This window comes from Myxine glutinosa, chromosome 3 (assembly GCF_964187855.1).
Source record: "Myxine glutinosa chromosome 3, kmMyxGlut1.1, whole genome shotgun sequence".
Classification (NCBI taxonomy): domain Eukaryota; kingdom Metazoa; phylum Chordata; class Myxini; order Myxiniformes; family Myxinidae; genus Myxine; species Myxine glutinosa.
The window spans coordinates 157,078,680-157,097,850 of NC_136263.1; the positions used below are offsets into that span (position 1 = coordinate 157,078,680).

The 19,171-nt window shown below is 42.3% G+C and overlaps 1 protein-coding gene across 2 annotated transcripts in view; it reads right to left on the bottom strand.

Annotated features, from left to right (window-relative positions):
• The window catches only part of LOC137423105 (transcription factor HIVEP3), a 78,175-nt gene that overhangs the window by 26,462 nt on the left and 32,542 nt on the right, over nucleotides 1-19,171 (bottom strand). The window lies entirely within an intron of this gene.

A 19,171-nucleotide genomic window follows, 5' to 3' on the forward strand; every position in this document is an offset into this window, starting at 1 on the left:
GTGTGGTGCTGACCGGGCCGACGTGGTGTGGTGCTGCCCGGGCCGACGTGGTGTGGTGCTGCCCGGGCCGATGTGGTGTGGTACTGACTGGGCCGACGGGGTGTGATGCTGACTGGGCCCCCGCAGCCGTGATGCTGACGCCGCACCCCTCCCCCCAGAATTTCCATGTTTTAAACGTTTCCCGGTGTGTACCCTAGTTTAGAATAGGTACACCGTATCCCTGCGTGTCGTAAGAGGTGACAAAGAGGGTTGGCGTCAGGAAGGGCATCCAGCCATGAAAACATTGCCTCAAAAAGAGAACCATGACAATTACAACTACATATGAGCAGGGTACAGCCCGAAGTGGAGATCGGTTTCTGAGGTTTGGGACATGGAATGTAGGGACAATGACAGGGAGATCAGGAGAAGTGGTGGAAGTATTGATCAGAAGAAGAGTGGACATATGTTGTGTGCAAGAGACGAGATGGAAAGGAAGTGGTGTGAGAATGGTGAAGGGTAGGCAGGTACAGAAATACAAGTTTGTGTGGCAATGGTGCCCGGAGGGCGTGAATGGTGTTGGTGTCCTGTTTTCTGAGGAGTTTGTAGACAGTGTGGCGAGTGTGACGAGAGTGAGTGATAGGTTGATGATGGTGAAAATGATGATTGGAAAGTTCTTGGCGAACGTCATCTCGGGATATGCTCCGCAGGTTGCTCGGAGCGATGAAGAGAAGGACAAGTTCTGGTGTGCGGTAGGGAAGCTGATGGAAAACGTGAAAGATGAGGAAGTTGTTGTGGTAGGAGGAGACCTAAATGGACATGTGCGAAGGAGTATGGACGGTTTTGAGGGAGTTCATGGGGGTTACGGATATGGTGTGAGAAATGAAGAAGGTGAAAGGATTTTGGAGTTTGCTGATGGAGCTGATTTGTGGATTTGTAATACTCAGTTCCAGAAAGAGGATAATAACCTTGTTACATACACGTCAGGTGGGTCGACGACAACCGTTGACTACCTGATGGTGCGTAGGCGAGATAGGGGGCACCTCCGCGACACAAAGGTGATCCCGGGGGAGAAGGCTGTTTCACAGCACCACTTGGTTGTCTGCGACATAAGGGTGAAAGATGCGAGGAGAGCTCGGCGTGTGAAGTACCAACCGAGAATGAAGGTGTGGAGGTTGAAAGAGGTGACAGTAAGGGAGGCATTAAAAGAGAGGCTGAGTAGGGTGGAGGATGATGTGGTTGAGCTTGAAAGTGGTTGGATGTCAATGAAAGATAGCCTGTTGGGAGCCGTTGGTGAGGCATGTGGATGGACAAAAGGACCACCGAGGCACTCGGAAACATGGTGGTGGGATGATGAAGTTGGAAAGAGGATTGACGAGAAGAGTAAGAAGTTCAAGGAGTGGCAGAAGGCAAAGGGTACGGGAGCAGAAAAAGCAGAGCAGGAAAGTTATAAGGTCGCCAAGAAGGCTGCAAAGAAAGAGGTAGCAAAGGCGCAGGAGGCATGTAGGAAAATGTTCGGAGAATGCTTGGATTCGGAAGAGGGTCAGAGAGCGGTTTTCAGGATTGCAAAGCAGATAGCGAAAGAGAGGTGTGATGTGATGGGGGTGAGTTGCTTGAAGGATGAAGTGGGACAAATCGTTGTGGACCCAGATGGAATTAAAGGAAGATGGAAAAGATCTATGGAAATGCTGTTGAATACAGAGAATGAATGGGATGGCAACATTTTTATTTTACTCTAGAGACATTTTACTCTAGAGAGTAACCCAGTTTTAGGACCGGCAGAGAAGATAACTGAGAAGGAAGTTGAGGAAGCGATAAAAGCAATGAAGAGTAGAAAAGCGGGAGGGCCGACGGGAGTTGTGGGAGATATGTTGAAGGCAGCAGGAAGTTGGGGGTGTGAAGAGAATGACAGCGATCTGTAATCTGGTGGTGAAAGAAGGCCGCAATCCAGTGGATTGGGAACTGAGTACCCTCGTCCCTCTATACAAGGGGAAAGGTGACCCTCTGGAGTGTGGCTCATACTGAGCGATAAAGTTATTGGAGCATGGAATGAAGGTATTGGAAAGGGTGTTGGAGAGGAGGATAAGGAAGAAGGTGAAGATCGACGAAATGCAGTTTGGATTTATGCCAGGAAGAGTAACGACAGAAGCGCTCTTTATTGTGAGGCAGTTGCAGGAGAAGTACATGGTGGAGGAAGAAGAAGTTGTTTCTTGGGTTTGTTGATCTGGAGAAAGCATTCGATAGGGTTCCACGCAAAGTATTGACATGGACATTGAGGAAGTTCGGAGTGGAGGAATGGTTGATCAGAGTAGTGATGGCAGTGTCCAAAAGAGCGCGCACAGCTGCAAGGACGAAGGACGGGAACAGTGGTGAGTTTGAGGTGAAGCTGGGAGTGTATCAGGGGTCGGTACTAAGTCCACTACTATTTGTAGCTGTGATGGAGGTGCTGGCTCAGAACGTAAAGGAGGGTTTCCCATGGGAGTTGTTGCATGCAGATGATCTGGTGTTGATTGCGGAAAGTATGGATGGACTGAAGGAAAAGATGAACAAGTGGAAGGAATGTATGGAGACAAAAGGTCTGAAAGTGAATATCGGAAAGACTAAGGTGATGGCAAGTGGTAAAGCATGTGGTGAGGTGGAAAGAACTGGGAAGTGGCCATGTGCTGTGTGCAGGAAGGGTGTCAGAGTGAACTCCATTCAATGTACAATGTGCGCTGAGTGGGTTCATCAAAAATGTAGTGGTCTGAGAGGGTTATTAACCAGTGTGGCAGCTACATTCAAATGTAAGGTGTGCACCGAGGGAGCTGCAGATGGAGGAAATGTTGAGTTGGATCTTGGAGACGGCGTGAAGCTGGAAGGTGTGGAAACATTTTGTTACCTTGGAGACATGCTGAATGGAGAAGGTGGATCAGACTCGGCAATGGTTGCTCGAGTGAGATGTGCATGGAAGAAGTTTCGGGAACTGAGTGGCGTGCTGATGAGGAGGGGAGTGTCGTTGAAGCTGAAGGGAAAGGTGTATGCTGCATGTGTGAGAAGTGTTACGATTTATGGGAGCGAGACATGGGTAATGAACATAGAGCAGCAACGAAGGCTGGAAAGGGTGGAAATGCGAATGGTTCGATGGATGTGCGGAGTATCGTTGAGAGAGAGGAAGACAAATGATGAATTGCCAAAGATGATGGGAATAGAGCCTCTGATGGATGCTGTGAAGAGGAACAGGTTGAGATGGTTTGGTCATGGGTTGAGGAAGGATGAAAGTGACTGGTTGAGAAGAGTGATGGAAATGAATGTAGAAGGAAGTAGAGGACTGGGAAGACCGAGAAAGACTTGGCTGAAGATGGTGGAAGAAGAAATGCGGGCAAGGGGGTTAACAAGGAGAGATGCAGAAAATAGGGCAAAATGGAGAAGATTGTCATGAGGACCGCAAGGGTAACCCCCGCTCTAGCAGGGAAAATGGCCTTAAAATGCTTGTTGTTGTTGTTGTTGTTGTTTTTGTACCATACTATTCACAGATCGTTGGTGCTGCCGAGACAGTTTATTGGAATGGGTCATGCTGGGTGGTTTGCCATTGCCTTCCCAATCAAGGCTTGTTGTGTTGTCTGCAATGGCTAGCAGGAGAGTGCAGAGGCACTTACCTTTTGGCAGCAATTCCCAACCCAACTATAAACTGTTGGCTTCTTCCTTCAAATGTAGGGCGTTACAGAACAAACTAGACCGGAACTCGGTGGAGCGCACACACCTCCTCCAGGCTGAGCAGTTTATGTTTTGCATCCCACTGATTGGCCGGATCTGGATTCCGACCAGAACCAAAATCGAATCAGCTTGTTCTTGTCACCTATCCAACTCATCCACCTAGTTTTGTCATAACTCGTCCACAACCTTTTGAAATATCATGTTATTTATCGCTTTTCACGCAATCTCTCAATGGTGAAGAAACACTTAAAAATTAAATAATTAATAGTATCCGAATCCATATTCAGATCTTCACCAAAATCGAATCGATTAGTCCTTGCCAGACACCCAACCTGTCCACCAGGTTTCGTCAAAATCCGTCCACAACTTTTGGGATACCTTGTTCACAAACTAACAGACAGACAGGGGTGAAACGATAACCTCCACCACCGAAGTCTGCCTAGTAATTAGTAATTAGTAATTAGTCTGCCTAGGATGGATGCAAAGCTGAGGGCCCACCTGCTGGCATCGGAGTATAATAGTTGGCGAACGGTAAAGATCTTAAACTGCTTTTCGCTGAAGAGTAAGTGAGTTATTGCCTTCACTTGAATAAATTCCCAATTCCTGCCGTCACCTACATGGAGCACTCACTATATTAGTGGCACCATTAAAATTCATTGAATTGTTCACACTTGTGGACGGAACTTAAATGTGATTCCTAGTTCAAAGTGCACATGAACGAATGAAGGAGTCCAAGTTTGATCCTTGACTCGACTATAAACTTACATCTGGTGCTTCGCATGGCAGGGTGTTGCATCAATTAGTATGTCGTACTTCGGAGGGGACAACAAGCCAGCTGTATCCACTTAGTATCCACTTAAGGAAGTTCAAGATCCAGAAGTACATTTTGAAGAGTAGGAAATCGTGTGCCAATACCCTGGTCGTGTGATAAACTAAAAAGCATCTCAAAATATAAATCCCGTCCGCATCCACTTTGTACTCCAACTAAACATGATGAAAACAACAGCTAATTATTTTTTTGTACATTTTATTAATATTCTCATTATAACTGTTTGTTGAAAATTTAATGACAGAAGCTTAATTGGTAAAAACTTAAGCTATGGACAAACTGACACACACACACCCACACACACACACACAGAAGTGATTGCAAACCTCCATCTTCCGCTGCGTGGGAGATGAGCTAATTAACAGCCCTAATCTACAGAGACACATGCATCAGTATCATACATCACTACAGGATGCAAGCAGCAGCACAAATTATTTTTAATTGAAGCCCAGTCAAAATAACATTTTCCAGTCAATTGTCTACCCTCCAGGTAATCCAGACATGAAACATGCTCAGGATGAACTTGAACAATTAAGGAACAAAGAAATGAAGTTAAAACAGTAGAAAAAAACTGGGCAATATTCAACAAAATAATCTTCCTGTTTATTACATCAAACAGTTTGAGAAAGAGTTAAACAAGTTATTCACAGAAGTTATAGCAGGGTCGTGGTAATTGTTATACATAACGAAACAGGAAAGAGCAATCGGAGATTGCAGACCCTCACCAGGACGTGTTTTTATGTTTTTTAAGGCTTCTGTGTTAAAACAAATATGGCGGCCGAACCACCAGACCGATGACTTCATCATTATTTTTTTCTCCACCAATTTATCCCTAGATGACGCTCAAAAAATTTCATCTTGATCGGATGAAGTTTTGTACTTGTCGAATTATGATGTCATAATTGAGGCACCTATGACATCATCATTAACATATGTTATTCCACATGGAGAGTTCCTTGCAATGAGACATGTCTCATTTTTTTTCTATGCAGTGCTTTCGGACATATAGAGGTGCAAAGTGTTTCGGTTTTTCCAAGATGGTGCCCATACCGCATGACCTATGACGTCATAATTATCATTAAAATTATACAGGAGCTCCACCTATGGTGAAAATTTGCTATCAATCAGACCAACGGTTGCAGAGAAAGTCACATTTATTCTGTGCGGACAACAGACAAACAAACAAACAGACAAAGAAACGGACTCGAGTGCAATACCCTCTCCTCTGGCGAGGGTAAATATGAAAGAAAACTTATTAAGACAATATTTCGTCCATCATTCCTATGCCATGTCGATACCCCAACAGTTCAATTTAGTACAGATATTGCGAATTGTTAAGTTAATCACGAGCAGATAACTTGGCAAGGATACCGACATTCACTGAACTACTTTCATCAAAACATGTGAGATCTTTAATGTCCATATTGTTACATTTGTGGGGGGTAGGTAATGAAATGCCTTTGTTCAGATAGAATTGTATAGATTAGCGTGCCCCAAATGTCGTGAAGAAGAAGAAGAACCTTCATGTAATTAAGTAGGGAATCCGTTAGGCCTCATGTCCGGTAAGATCGTATATGTGTCTCCATGCGAGGGGTGGGGCTATGCTAATTAGGTAGGGCTTAAGAATAATCCCCAGTGTGTAATTGCCCTTGTGATTTTTTTCGCCTTCATTCTTATAAAGCACACTCGGCCAGCCTTGACCTCGGAACATTACAAGACCGACAGAAACCCATAACATTTTCAGATCGGCAAGGGAACCCCATCCCTGAATGTTCTCGATGGGCATCAAGAAAGGCTGTGAGGCCATGCCCCAAAGTGAACGATTGGTCATGGACTGAAGTGGTGTGGTGCGGGAATTGGTTCGAGGGTGACCTCAGCGAAAAGAGGGGAGCGTTCGTTCGGTTTTTTTTTGTTTTGTTTTTTTCTCTCTCATTCATTCATATTCTCTTTCTTTCTTTCTTTCTTTCTTTCTCTCTCTCTCGCCTCCTTTGGTCCTGGGAGGTCATGTTTGCCTGTGTGGGTGCTTGTGAGGATATCTGTGAAAGCTTTTGGTGCTTTTTGGGAGCTTTGCAAGTTGAAGAGAGGAGGTTTTGGTGGCTGTGTTGTTCTTCGGAGGTGGAGGAGGCCACGAGCGAGCTGAATGAGGTCGTCCTGTCTGCTTGCAGACTGCGCTAAGGGTGCAGCAGCACCACCATCTTGTGCTCTTCCCACAAAGTGGCTTCGAGCTTCAACGACCACCAAGCTCCCAAAGTACTCGTCAAGACCAGAGCTGAGTGCCGGCAGAAACATTATTTATTTTTATTTTATCATTCCCCTTGTCTGTATACGAGTCCGTTTGGAGGGTCCCTCATTTAGGAATTTTAGATTTTACCGTACATTTCTTTGTTATCCTGGCATTTATTTCCATTAAATCCTTATTTGTTGCATTTCCAATCTCTTGTCCTGTACGTTTATTTGTTTGTGGGTTTGAGGACTAACCCCCCTAACCCTAAATGAGAATGCTTTGCATCTTGTGGTTTATTGCAGAACTGTCGCTCTGCCGCTCCAAAATGACATTTAATATCAAACAGATCGAAACTCCTAGTTTTTAAAACTTCGTGTTTTTCATTCACATTCCGTCAAACTTTTATAAATCTGTAATCTCCATGTAGCTTTTCAACAACCTACGCTCATGCTAAATAGTGTATCCAAGTCTTTTCACTCTCTACACCTTTATTCAATCACGATCGTCCTAATACAGCACAGCGGCTGTTTCATTCATTGCACAGTGTTTGATAAATGACATACGAGTTGTAAAAAGGGGTTCAATGAACCTCGTTTGACTCACTTTCCGACTTTCATTATAAAAACTGTTTCAGATATCATCCTGGCAGCTGTTTCAGATGTCAAGTAACATTCACTTCCAAGTCAAGCTTCTTTTTTTTTTACAACTGGACATCTTGCTTCCAACTGAATTATTTGCACATGACTGTAAAAGTTTTGATAGTTATGCCTCTGTCAACGAAGTCGCCGGAGGCATTATGTTTTCAGATTGTCCATCCGGCTGTCCGTCCATCCGTCCGTGATAGGTTTTTCTTACCGCGATTGAGAACGGCTAAAGGGATCTTAGTCAAACTTGGTGCAGGTATGCATAATGAGGTAAAGATGAACTGATTCGATTTTGGGGTCACGAGGTCAAAGGTCAAAGACTGTAATATGTCTATAACTTGAGTGGCTGAAGTCATCTAATTCAAACTTGGCACAGGTATGTATAATGATGTAAAGATTAACTGATTCAAATTTGGGGTCAAGAGGTCAAAGGTCAAAGTCTGTAATAGGTCTACAATTTGAGAACGGCTGAAGGGATCTTAGTCAAACTTGGTGCAAGATTGTATAATGAGGTACAGATGAACTGATTAGATTTTGGGGTTCTGAGGTCAAAGGCCATAGGTCAGAGGTCATGTCAGGTAAAAATATGATAACTTGACAACAGCTGAATGATTTAAATCAAACTTGGTACAATTATTACAATGTGGGCAGAGGTATATCGGTCGACGCCTTGACGTCGAAGAGTGTCGTTATAGTTTATCAAATATTTTGGGGGTTGTTTTTGAGTCATGTGAATACAAAACAAAATATAATGGCACTCAGTAAAGCACATACCTCCACCATAGGCTAAAGTTGTGCAGCCCACTGATAGTCTGGAACTGCAACCAGACATTAACCAAAATCTAATCAGCTTGTTATTGTCACCAAGTTTTGTCATAATCCATCCATAACCTTTTGAAATTTCATGCTATATATCTTTTTTAGCCCTGTTTTTCAATGGTGAAGAATCACTGAAAAGGTCCCGTATCCAGATCGGGAACTTCACTAAAATCGAATAAATTCTTCCTTGTCACACACCCAAGCTGCTCACCAAGTTTCGTCGGAATCTGTCCATAACTTTTTGAGATATTGCACTATAGATCGTTTTGGCCCCATCTTTCAATGGTGAAGAATCACTTTAAGAATTCTAGTATCTGGATCTGGATCTTCACCAAGATCTCATCAATACATCCTTGTCACACACCCAACCTGTCCACCAAGTTTCATCTGAACCCGTCCAAAACTTTTGAGATATCCTGCTAGCAGACAAACAAACAAAGAGACAAATAGACAGAGAGGCAGGGGTGAAAACATAACCTCTTTCCACCTTCGGTGTCGGAGGTAATGACATGTGTTGCATAGCATGGGTTTGAATCTCATCGCAGTTAGAAACTGTCACCCTGATGTTTCACATAAGGTGAGATATCATTATACATGAGCCATCCATCAGAAGTGTTAATTTGGAGCACTCATCTACCAGCACTGGTGTCTTTTGCACAGAGGATGCAAGTTGCCCCTGGCAGATGAGAAATTAAAAATTCCTGCCGCAACTCACTTCTTTTGTTTTTGGCTGCAGGTAGCATAATTTGCTGTGTGCCCACCTGTAGGTTAGGGCACAAATTGTATAAATTGACCATGGTGTCGGCAATAGCTCGTCTACTCTTCGTGAAGGACACAATGGGGTCTTTAACGTCCATCAAGTAATGATGGCAGATGGGAAGCCCAGTTTACCATCCACCTGAAGGTTCACATATAATGAAATTTACTTCCGTGATGGTGTTGGTAGTGGAAAGGGAGGGGGAGAGGAGGAGGGAGGGAGCGGAAAGCAATACCGCAAGTCACAAAACCCCTTGGGGAGTGGGAATATCATTAATATTACTGGTGAGGTACCCGTGCTATGCACGGGTGGGAGGCCAGAAGCAAACAGACAATGCAGACACGGCGAATGCTAAAGCATGAAACCAATCAATTCCACATTCCTGTAGCACCTTCAGTCGCACGTCAGACATGGACAGCAAGTTCGTGAAGGACTTCCATGAAAAACGTACCCGTTCGCAAACAAACGGGTACGTTCACGTATAGAAACATCGATCGGTGGGTCCGTGGCGAATCTGCATATGGGGATCCGCGAATGGCACGTTTAGAAAGTAGAAACCATCACGGCATTTCGTCATTCACTTGAACTCGATATCTCTTTTTTTCATTCCAAACAGCATAACTCCAATCACAAATTAAATAACATTAATACAAAAAATGAACTTTTAATAACATTCGTGACATAAACAAATATTTAAATCCTGATGTGAAGTTCCATAAAGTTGGGCGAATACAATTACGAATTCAAAATCGTAATTGTATTCACTCAATCCAATCATCAATTGAAACTTTAACAAAATACTGTTTTAAATGACGGTTGTATTGGGATATTATGAAACCAGCTCATTGCCGTAATCTGTCCACTTCCGGATTCGCTACAGGTTCGTAATTCTCATCAAAATCTAAACAGTATTTGTAGAATTTCAATAAAAGCCACATCACTGTTCATATCGGTAAATATTATTCCATCGTGTTTGGAAAAACTAGAAAATTGAAAAAAAAAAATCTAATTGGAGAAACAATATTCCCTATTCTACTCCAGGAGGTCCCAGGATTACCCACCCAAAATATCGTTGCGATCGGTTCAGCCATTTTTGTGGTACCTGGGAATGGACGGACGGACAGACATTTGGTGAATTATAGTAAGACTAGCGGGGTCACCCGTGGGATTCCCACCCGTGGGAATCCCACGGGCATGGATGTGTGTGACGAATTTTAAATATATGTCGACTGTTATTTTAGGCGGTGTATTTTCGTTTATCATCAAGGCGCGATTTTAAAAAATATATCTCTGCATTTTCCTCTCCAATACCTCCTCACACTTTACACACACACCGGCCCATGTTTACATATAAACACACACACACACACACACACACACACACACACACACACACGTACATCGACACACATGCACACACACGTACATCGACACACATGCACACACACACACACACATGCACACACACACACACACATATGCACATATGCAAATATGTATACACATGTATCCACATATACACATATATGCACATTATACACATATATACATCTACACACACACACACACACACACACACACACACACACACACACACACACACACACACACACACACACACACACACACACACACACACATACACACAACATGCATTTTAAGGCCATTTTCCCTGCTAGAGCGGGGGTTAGCCTACATACACATACATATATACACACACACACACATATGCACGCGCACACACGCACACACACACACACACACACACGTACACACACACACACGTACACACACACACGTACACATGTCCCACATCTATATACATGTTTAAAGTGTACGTGCCCTTCCCCCCTCCCCTGCCCGGCAACGCTGGGTACTTCTGCTGGTAACTAATAAAATAAAAACGAAGAAATATCTCTCGGTTTCATGAAACTCGGTAGAATTGGATGAAATTCGCTCGGTGAATTCACTCGGTGTATTCGGTTCGGCTCGGTTCACTCGGTTTAAAGAAAAAGCGATAATGTCGACATGTTGCTGTCTGTGTCATGTTGGGCGGTGTATGATACTTGTTGGCTGTTGGGCGGTGTTGGGCGGTGATATGGTGTACTTTTTAAAATATATCTCTGCATTTTCCCGCGTTGCTGACACCGAGTCGTTCTTCATCGACTGTGTCATTCATTTTGGAAATGGAAGTTTCCACGCAACGCATGAATTGTCACAAGTCAAGAGGAAGTGTCTCGTCATCATCAAATGACAAATATATTACATTGTGAAAATTAAAGATTTCAAATAAACGTATTTAAAGTGTATGCGCAAATAACTAATAAATAAAGAAACGAAGAAATATCTCTCGGTAATTTCCTGAACCATATTTTACTTCCGGCTAATAATGTTGAATGAAATAAAAACGAAGAAATATATGTCGTTTTGTGACGACTGTCATCAAAAGTAAACGGTGGATTCACTCGGTTTATTCGGTTCGGCTCGGTTCACTCGGTTTAAAGAAAAATGTTGCCGTCTGTCATGTTGGGCGGTGTATGATACATGTTGGGCGGTGTATGATACATATTGGGCGGTTGTTGGCGGTTGGGCGGTGGGCGGTGATATGGTGTATTTTTAAAAATATATCTTTGCATTTTCCCACGTTGCTGACACCGAGTCCAAAACCATCGATAAAAATGAAATCAGATGGTGAGTTAGATTGGAGATAAAGGCGTGAGACTCAATGGCCTTGAAGTTACAGGCCTTTGAGAATTCATTTCGTTCTATAAACGGCAACTTTCATCGGATTTTCTTCCCGTTTTTTTTCAACCGAGTCTAAAACTATGTTAGCGACTGTGAAAAATGAAATGATATATCGAATTTGATTTGAAATAAAACTGGGAGAGAGAGCAAGACACCACGGGCCTACAAAACAGGCCTCAAAGCTATGCGAGTTAATAAAATGGTGGATAATTGTTTATATGAAGCGAAGGCTCTCCCAGAATGGGTGGAGCTATGGGTGGAGCTACTCTGCAAACCGAGTAAGCCACACCCCGGACAGACGCCCAACAGACAGACAGACAGACAGAATCATCTACGGCTATTATAATAGAGATGCTATTACATAAGTGTTGTTATTACTTTTGCAATGATAAGTGACTTTAGAAAAACGCCACGAAAAACGCCTTGGAAGAACTCCGGGAAGCGGCAGGAAGGGTCGTGTTATTATCCCTTGTGGGATATATAGATTGCAGTAGATCTTCGATCAGGTGCGTTCATCGACGTGATAAGCATAGTCTGATGTTGGGATTCTTCCAAATTTCTTTCACTGTAGTGTTAAACAGCATTAGCAATTGCTTAAAAAAGTAATCACACGTGCTTGTGGTTTATAATATTTGTAGTAGCATTGCTCCCACGAAAACGGCATGGTAAGGTATGTATACATGTTAACATGGCGTTTGTTCAAGGAGGAAACACCAATTGAAGAGATGGGATATGATTAGTATCAATATTGTTTTGTAATAATTTTAATATTATGCTGCTATCATGAGTTTTATTGTTAGATACTTTTCTTGGAAAAATGACACATTAAAGCTATCTTAACACGGATATACACCTCAACATGCAGTACCCCATTGGTGGGAAAAATCCCCTTAGCAGGGAAAGCCCCCTTAAGGAGGGGCGAAAATGATTTCACTACAACGTCCGTCCATCATGTACTCCTGAAAAGTTTGGTTGAGATTGGATAAGCAACGACCTCACAACGTATTGCGGTCAAAAAATCGTCAGACACCAAATTGTGTATTTTAGTGTGATGATTGATTGAAATGGCCTTAAGATGCAAATGACTTGGTGGTGGGTTGCTAATTTGGTGTTACCGCCTGAACACCTGTAGCTCTCGATGTTGGAATTCCAGCTTCTAATCGCATTTGTGGTGTTGATTCGTCGATTGCATATTGTCGTCTCTCTGCGTAGTGATATATGTGCAAGTTCTATCATTAGCCTACGACAGTTGGAAAAAATAAGAAATCCAAAGGTGAGCTTGTTAAAAGAGGGCATGCTGCTATTGGTGATAACATTCTGCAAGCAGCAGGTTGTTGCAGTGCACTCGGGATAAATGATCAATGGAGAAAATGTTTTGTCCTCCATATGACTACAGCCATTCATTAAAATCCACACGGCCAAACGATGTTACAGGAAGAAGTCTGAGTGAGGGCCCAGTGGTTACAATGAATGTTCTACTCATGTGAAATGTTGAAAGAGAGAAACAAAAACGAAGCTTGTTTTTTGGTTTATGAACTAAAGCAAGATGTAAAATACAAACAGGAAACTACTCAGTTGTCAAAGATAAGGTTTCAAGAGAATAAGTATATTTTTTGAACTGATTTAATGTGAGTTATCTTTGTAGGCTCATCATTTATGAAACCTCTGGGGCTGTCATGGTGTTAGAGACAGAAAGGATTTTAACGAGGTAAAATTCCTCATATTAATTGATCCGTCCAGGAAATTTTGCTTGGCTACAGCCGGAGGACTCAACTTAAAATGATATAGTGACACCATTAACGAAAATCCAGAAGCGATTGCAACAAAAAAGGATAGCCATGTTGAAAGGATGACAATATCTACAATGCAGTGCCCCCTGCTGGCACTACTAAACATGGTGGTTGGGCCCAATGTGACTCCATGGTCAATGGAATCTGACAAGACCATAGAGCTCAGTAATGAGCAATCATCCACTCAGCTCTTTGGAAAGATGTAGTGACCTTTGAGCTATTTATTCTGTGTTTGAATCCTGGCCTGAATATAAGTTGTTCGACTGTGAACAATCAGGATGTTGCACCAATGAGTGCACACACCATCCCTCGGATGCATGTCCAACCGGGGATCCATCTGCGAGCATTACTTGGTGGATATTAAAGATCCCACGGTGTCTCTCCATGAAGACGAGTTGAGTTATCACCGACACCCTAAACAAATTGCAGCTCGAATCTACAGGGGAACCTGCTTCAGCTAACGGGCCACATGTAAAGGAACGGATGAGTCCATTGAGGTGAAGTGAGTTTTTTATGCATACAATGTCGAGGCTCATGGAGGAGTCAGTAAACAGAGCAGATCAGGATGTAACAAAACAAAAGGAACAGAAGAAGACGAGGGAGGAAACACCAACAACGGAGTAGAGGGACAACATAGAGAGAGAGACTTGGAGAAATATGGTATGTGGGCAAAAATACGGAGTAGAGGAGGACAAAAGAGGTGAACAAGATGCATATAGCCGCAAACTCTCAAGAAGGAAAAATTGGAAAGGAAGCTGAAAAAAGAGAGAGTACATTGAGGAAAAAAACACAAGCATTTAATTATCTGTGACGAGTCAAACATTGCACCAAGTTGATGCTCACCCTCATGGAGTCATCCTCAGGTAAATAATCAGTGTGAAATGTAAAATTATTGATGGAGACCGAACACTCTTCTTCAAAGAATGGCATATTGTGTCATGCAATGTGATAGTCTACACGATACTGTTGAGAATGAAACCAGATTTACAACTCAGATGATAATTAAAAATTCAAGAACTTGCCTCCGAGTAACCCTGCCCAGAGTATGAGCATGAGCATGTTTTTTTCATATTTTTTGAACCCTTTTACAAATCTCCTTCACAATCTTTAACGATTTAAATATAAACCCCCTGTAATCTTCTGTATTCCAATCCTAAAGTTATCAGCTATTCACCCGGCTATCTTTTGAACAGTTCGCCATGAGATCAGAATGGGGACAATGCGTTGGATGGACCAATTGTTGCTACTGCTTCTTCTTGGTACCTGCCAACTTTGAGGTTCTTCCCCAGCCTGCTGTTCCTGTGATTTGTGGTGTGCTTGTGACGTGATTGGACCAGCATGCAAGATGCTGTAGGGACAGCCCCAGACCAATCCGTTGTGCACCTGGAGAAAAGACCCACACCGTGTGGTGCGTGGGCGTCGCGCACAGAGCACATTTCCCTTCATCTGTTCCATCTTCTGTTCTCGCTGTCTATGTGTTCTCTCTGTTCTGTCTATCTGTTCTCTCTGTCTATCTGTTCTATCTCTCTCTGTCTATCTGTTCTCTCTGTCTATCTGTTCTCTCTGTCTATCTGTTCTATCTCTCTCTGTTCTATCTCTCTGTTCTATCTCTATCTCTCTCTCTCTCTCTCTCTGTTCTATCTCTATCTCTATCTCTCTCTGTTCTATCTCTATCTCTATCTCTCTCTGTTCTATCTCTATCTCTATCTCTCTCTTTTCTATCTCTCTCTTTTCTATCTCTCTCTTTTCTATCTCTCTCTTTTCTATCTCTCTCTTTTCTATCTCTCTCTTTTCTATCTCTCTCTTTTCTATCTCTCTCTTTTCTATCTCTCTCTTTTCTATCTCTCTCTTTTCTATCTCTCTCTGTTCTATCTCTCTCTGTTCTATCTCTCTCTGTTCTATCTCTCTCTTTTCTATCTCTCTCTGTTCTATCTCTCTCTGTTCTATCTCTCTCTGTTCTATCTCTCTCTGTTCTATCTCTCTCTGTTCTATCTCTCTCTGTTCTATCTCTCTCTGTTCTATCTCTCTCTGTTCTATCTCTCTCTGTTCTATCTCTCTCTGTTCTATCTCTCTCTGTTCTATCTCTCTCTGTTCTATCTCTCTCTGTTCTATCTCTCTCTGTTCTATCTCTCTCTGTTCTATCTCTCTCTGTTCTATCTCTCTCTGTTCTATCTCTCTCTGTTCTATCTCTCTCTGTTCTATCTCTCTCTGTTCTATCTCTCTCTGTTCTATCTCTCTCTGTTCTATCTCTCTCTGTTCTATCTCTCTCTGTTCTATCTCTCTCTGTTCTATCTCTCTCTGTTCTATCTCTCTCTGTTCTATCTCTCTCTGTTCTATCTCTCTCTGTTCTATCTCTCTCTGTTCTATCTCTCTCTGTTCTATCTCTCTCTGTTCTATCTCTCTCTGTTCTATCTCTCTCTGTTCTATCTCTCTCTGTTCTATCTCTCTCTGTTCTATCTCTCTCTTTTCTATCTCTCTCTTTTCTATCTCTCTCTGTTCTATCTCTCTCTGTTCTATCTCTCTCTGTTCTATCTCTCTCTGTTCTATCTCTCTCTGTTCTATCTCTCTCTTTTCTATCTCTCTCTTTTCTATCTCTCTCTGTTCTATCTCTCTCTGTTCTATCTCTCTCTTTTCTATCTCTCTCTTTTCTATCTCTCTCTTTTCTATCTCTCTCTTTTCTATCTCTCTCTTTTCTATCTCTCTCTTTTCTATCTCTCTCTTTTCTATCTCTCTCTGTTCTATCTCTCTCTGTTCTATCTCTCTCTGTTCTATCTCTCTCTGTTCTATCTCTCTCTGTTCTATCTCTCTCTGTTCTATCTCTCTCTGTTCTATCTCTCTCTGTTCTATCTCTCTCTGTTCTATCTCTCTCTGTTCTATCTCTCTCTGTTCTATCTCTCTCTGTTCTATCTCTCTCTCTCTCTCTCTCTCTCTCTGTTCTATCTCTATCTCTATCTCTCTCTGTTCTATCTCTATCTCTTTGTTCTATCTCTATCTCTCTGTTCTATCTCTATCTCTCTGTTCTATCTCTATCTCTCTGTTCTATCTCTATCTCTCTGTTCTATCTCTATCTCTCTGTCTGTCTGTCTGTCTGTCTGTCTGTCTCTCTCTCTCTCTCTCTCTCTCTCTCTCTCTCTCTCTCTCTCTCTCTCTCTCTCTCTCTCTCTCTCTCTCTCTCTCTCTCTCTCTCTCTCTCTCTCTCTCTAAATTTTTCACTTAATTTAATTAAACGCTTAATTTGCTCTTGATGTATTCATAGCCCTTGCATGAGCATTTCCTTTAAAATTGTTTGTGTTTTTTGTTTGTGTCTTCACCTTTGATTTGTAAAATGTTTTTATACTTGCTGGTTTCTTTTAAATATCCTTTGCTCTTTTTTTTGGTGTATTCATGATCCTTATACAATGTTTCTTTAAACTGGTTGCTTTGTTTAACACTGCTTTGTGGAATGGTTATATACCTTTATATTAAAAGGATACAAAAGTCTGTCTGTCTCTGTCTCTCTCTCTCTCTGAGTAAGTGGATAAAGACCATATTAGCTTAAGCCGGCATGATTCTGGGAAACTCTGGGTTTATTTAGTATTTTTTTTTTTTCAATTCTTACAGTCTGTAATCAACGCAGTGCGATCGTTCTCCTCTTCTTCCCCCGTCCCTCCATTTTGGTGTAATAAATCACCATTAGATGAACTTTTGTTTGGTCATTGGGAGCGGGCTCCATAGCACGTAGTGAATTAGCAAATTAATTCATTAAACAAGCAGATTGGGTTTTTGCTAAAGCGCTTTAAAAGTAGATCGCTGACAGGCTCGCTCGACCAAACATGTCAGGCAGATTCGCCATGGTCGTGTGTCTGAGACACTGATTTGCACCCAAATTAACCGGCGGACTCAGGGACCCTTTCCATGTACCCAGCAACAGCAATGCCAAACAATCGTTAATTAAAACAAAAGGCCAACGATCGTGAAAAAAGAGAGCGGAGTCAACGATCATGGGAGATCAGTATGCAAAAATGGCCGAACCTTTGGTCTTATCATTCACATTCTATGCGGAACTTATATTCATCCCCTCTCATTGGTCTCACTATCATCCATGATCTTTCTTGGGCAAACCACATTTCAAAGTTGGCCTTCAATGCCAGTTGCCGACTGGACATCCTTCATTGTACAAAGTAATTCCTTAGCACACCTGAACTCCTATCCACCTTTAAGGCAGAGATTAATGGAGTACTGCTCCCCCTTGTGGGCTGCAGCCTGCCTCACACCTTGCTTAGCTTGACGCCATGGAAACAGAGGCCTTCAAGATCACTGGAATATCCCACGATTAAGCTGAATCCATGGGCCTATCACTTTCCTATCGCAGACAAGTCGGTGCTCTTTGTGTCTTCTATCACCTCCTTTATGAATTTGCACCCTCTTCTCTTTCTGTGCTTTGTCCCTCGCAGATTTCTGCTGCGTACATGCAGTTCACCATCAACACTCGTATTCTTCCCCTTGGGTCTTCAAGACAGCTGTTCACCACTATCTCAGTTCACCCCCATCCAAAACTGTAATCTTTTCTACCCTATTAACCCCACCCCCTAAGCCCACCCCCTTCCAAATTTCCAGTTTTTCTTTCCTGAGAGTTTGTTTCTGTATCCACCTGTCGTCCACCCTGTGCGTTCACCCCTACCCCTCTTTCCTTCTCACATCCCTTTTTTGTCCCTCCATTTTATCTTTTAACCATGATGTTGGTGTTTCCCTCCTCTTTCGACTGTTCATTTTGTTCTGTTGTGTCCTCATCCATTCAGTGTTCTCGTTCTACCACGAGCCTTAACTTTGTGTACAACAAAAATAAATAAAAGTGAGGCGAGAGGAAACCGAGCCAGTTTTACCCATTATCATCGTATTGTCATGTTCCTGTTTAGACGATAAAATAAGATGAATACAAATGCACTCTGCAGTTACATGTTGTACTGATTACTTAATTTGATTATCACCAGCTTCCCTCTGATGTCATCGATGCCACCACTTGCATGGTGACTCACCACACTCATGTGAAAATATTTTTTTCTCATTTTATCTCAACTTCTTGAATTCCACATGTGGCCGCAGTGGATCTCCTAAGTGTTTGTTTAACACTCTTAAGTGATGCACATACCGAAATATGTTCTGAGAGAAAATGCAATATACGGCATTAAAACCTCTGTGCAAAATGAAATGAATTCCAAATTAAGGTTCTAAAAATATTTCTGTTTTATTTCCTTGTCGAGGAAAGGCGAGCGCTGTCATTTTTTAAATGCTAAAACTTTGATGTTGAGTTTGAGTGGGGTGATCTCGTTGGCTATTTATCAACAGTAACATACTAAGGATGAAAGAAATTTGGGTAAATCGATTGTCTTATTTTAAAATCATCTTTAGTCACAAAAACGAAAGAGTTTTAGTAGTTTAGCATTTGGATCTGCAGAGGTGGTCCATTGTGAAAGAGGATATGAAAGAAAAGGAAATGGTAAGTGAACAACACAAGATGTTCAAACTTGCTTAATGATTTGCTTTATTTACAAAGTTCCGTTTAGGATAAGTTACCGAAATGTATGGTGGATAAGTGAGTTAGTTAACTTAGTTAAATATTGTTTGTTTGTCGTTTTTTCATCCCTCGAGGGCGAGGATGACCATGACAACCATCATTAATTAGGGTGAGTTTGGAAGTGGCCGGCGAGGCTTGCT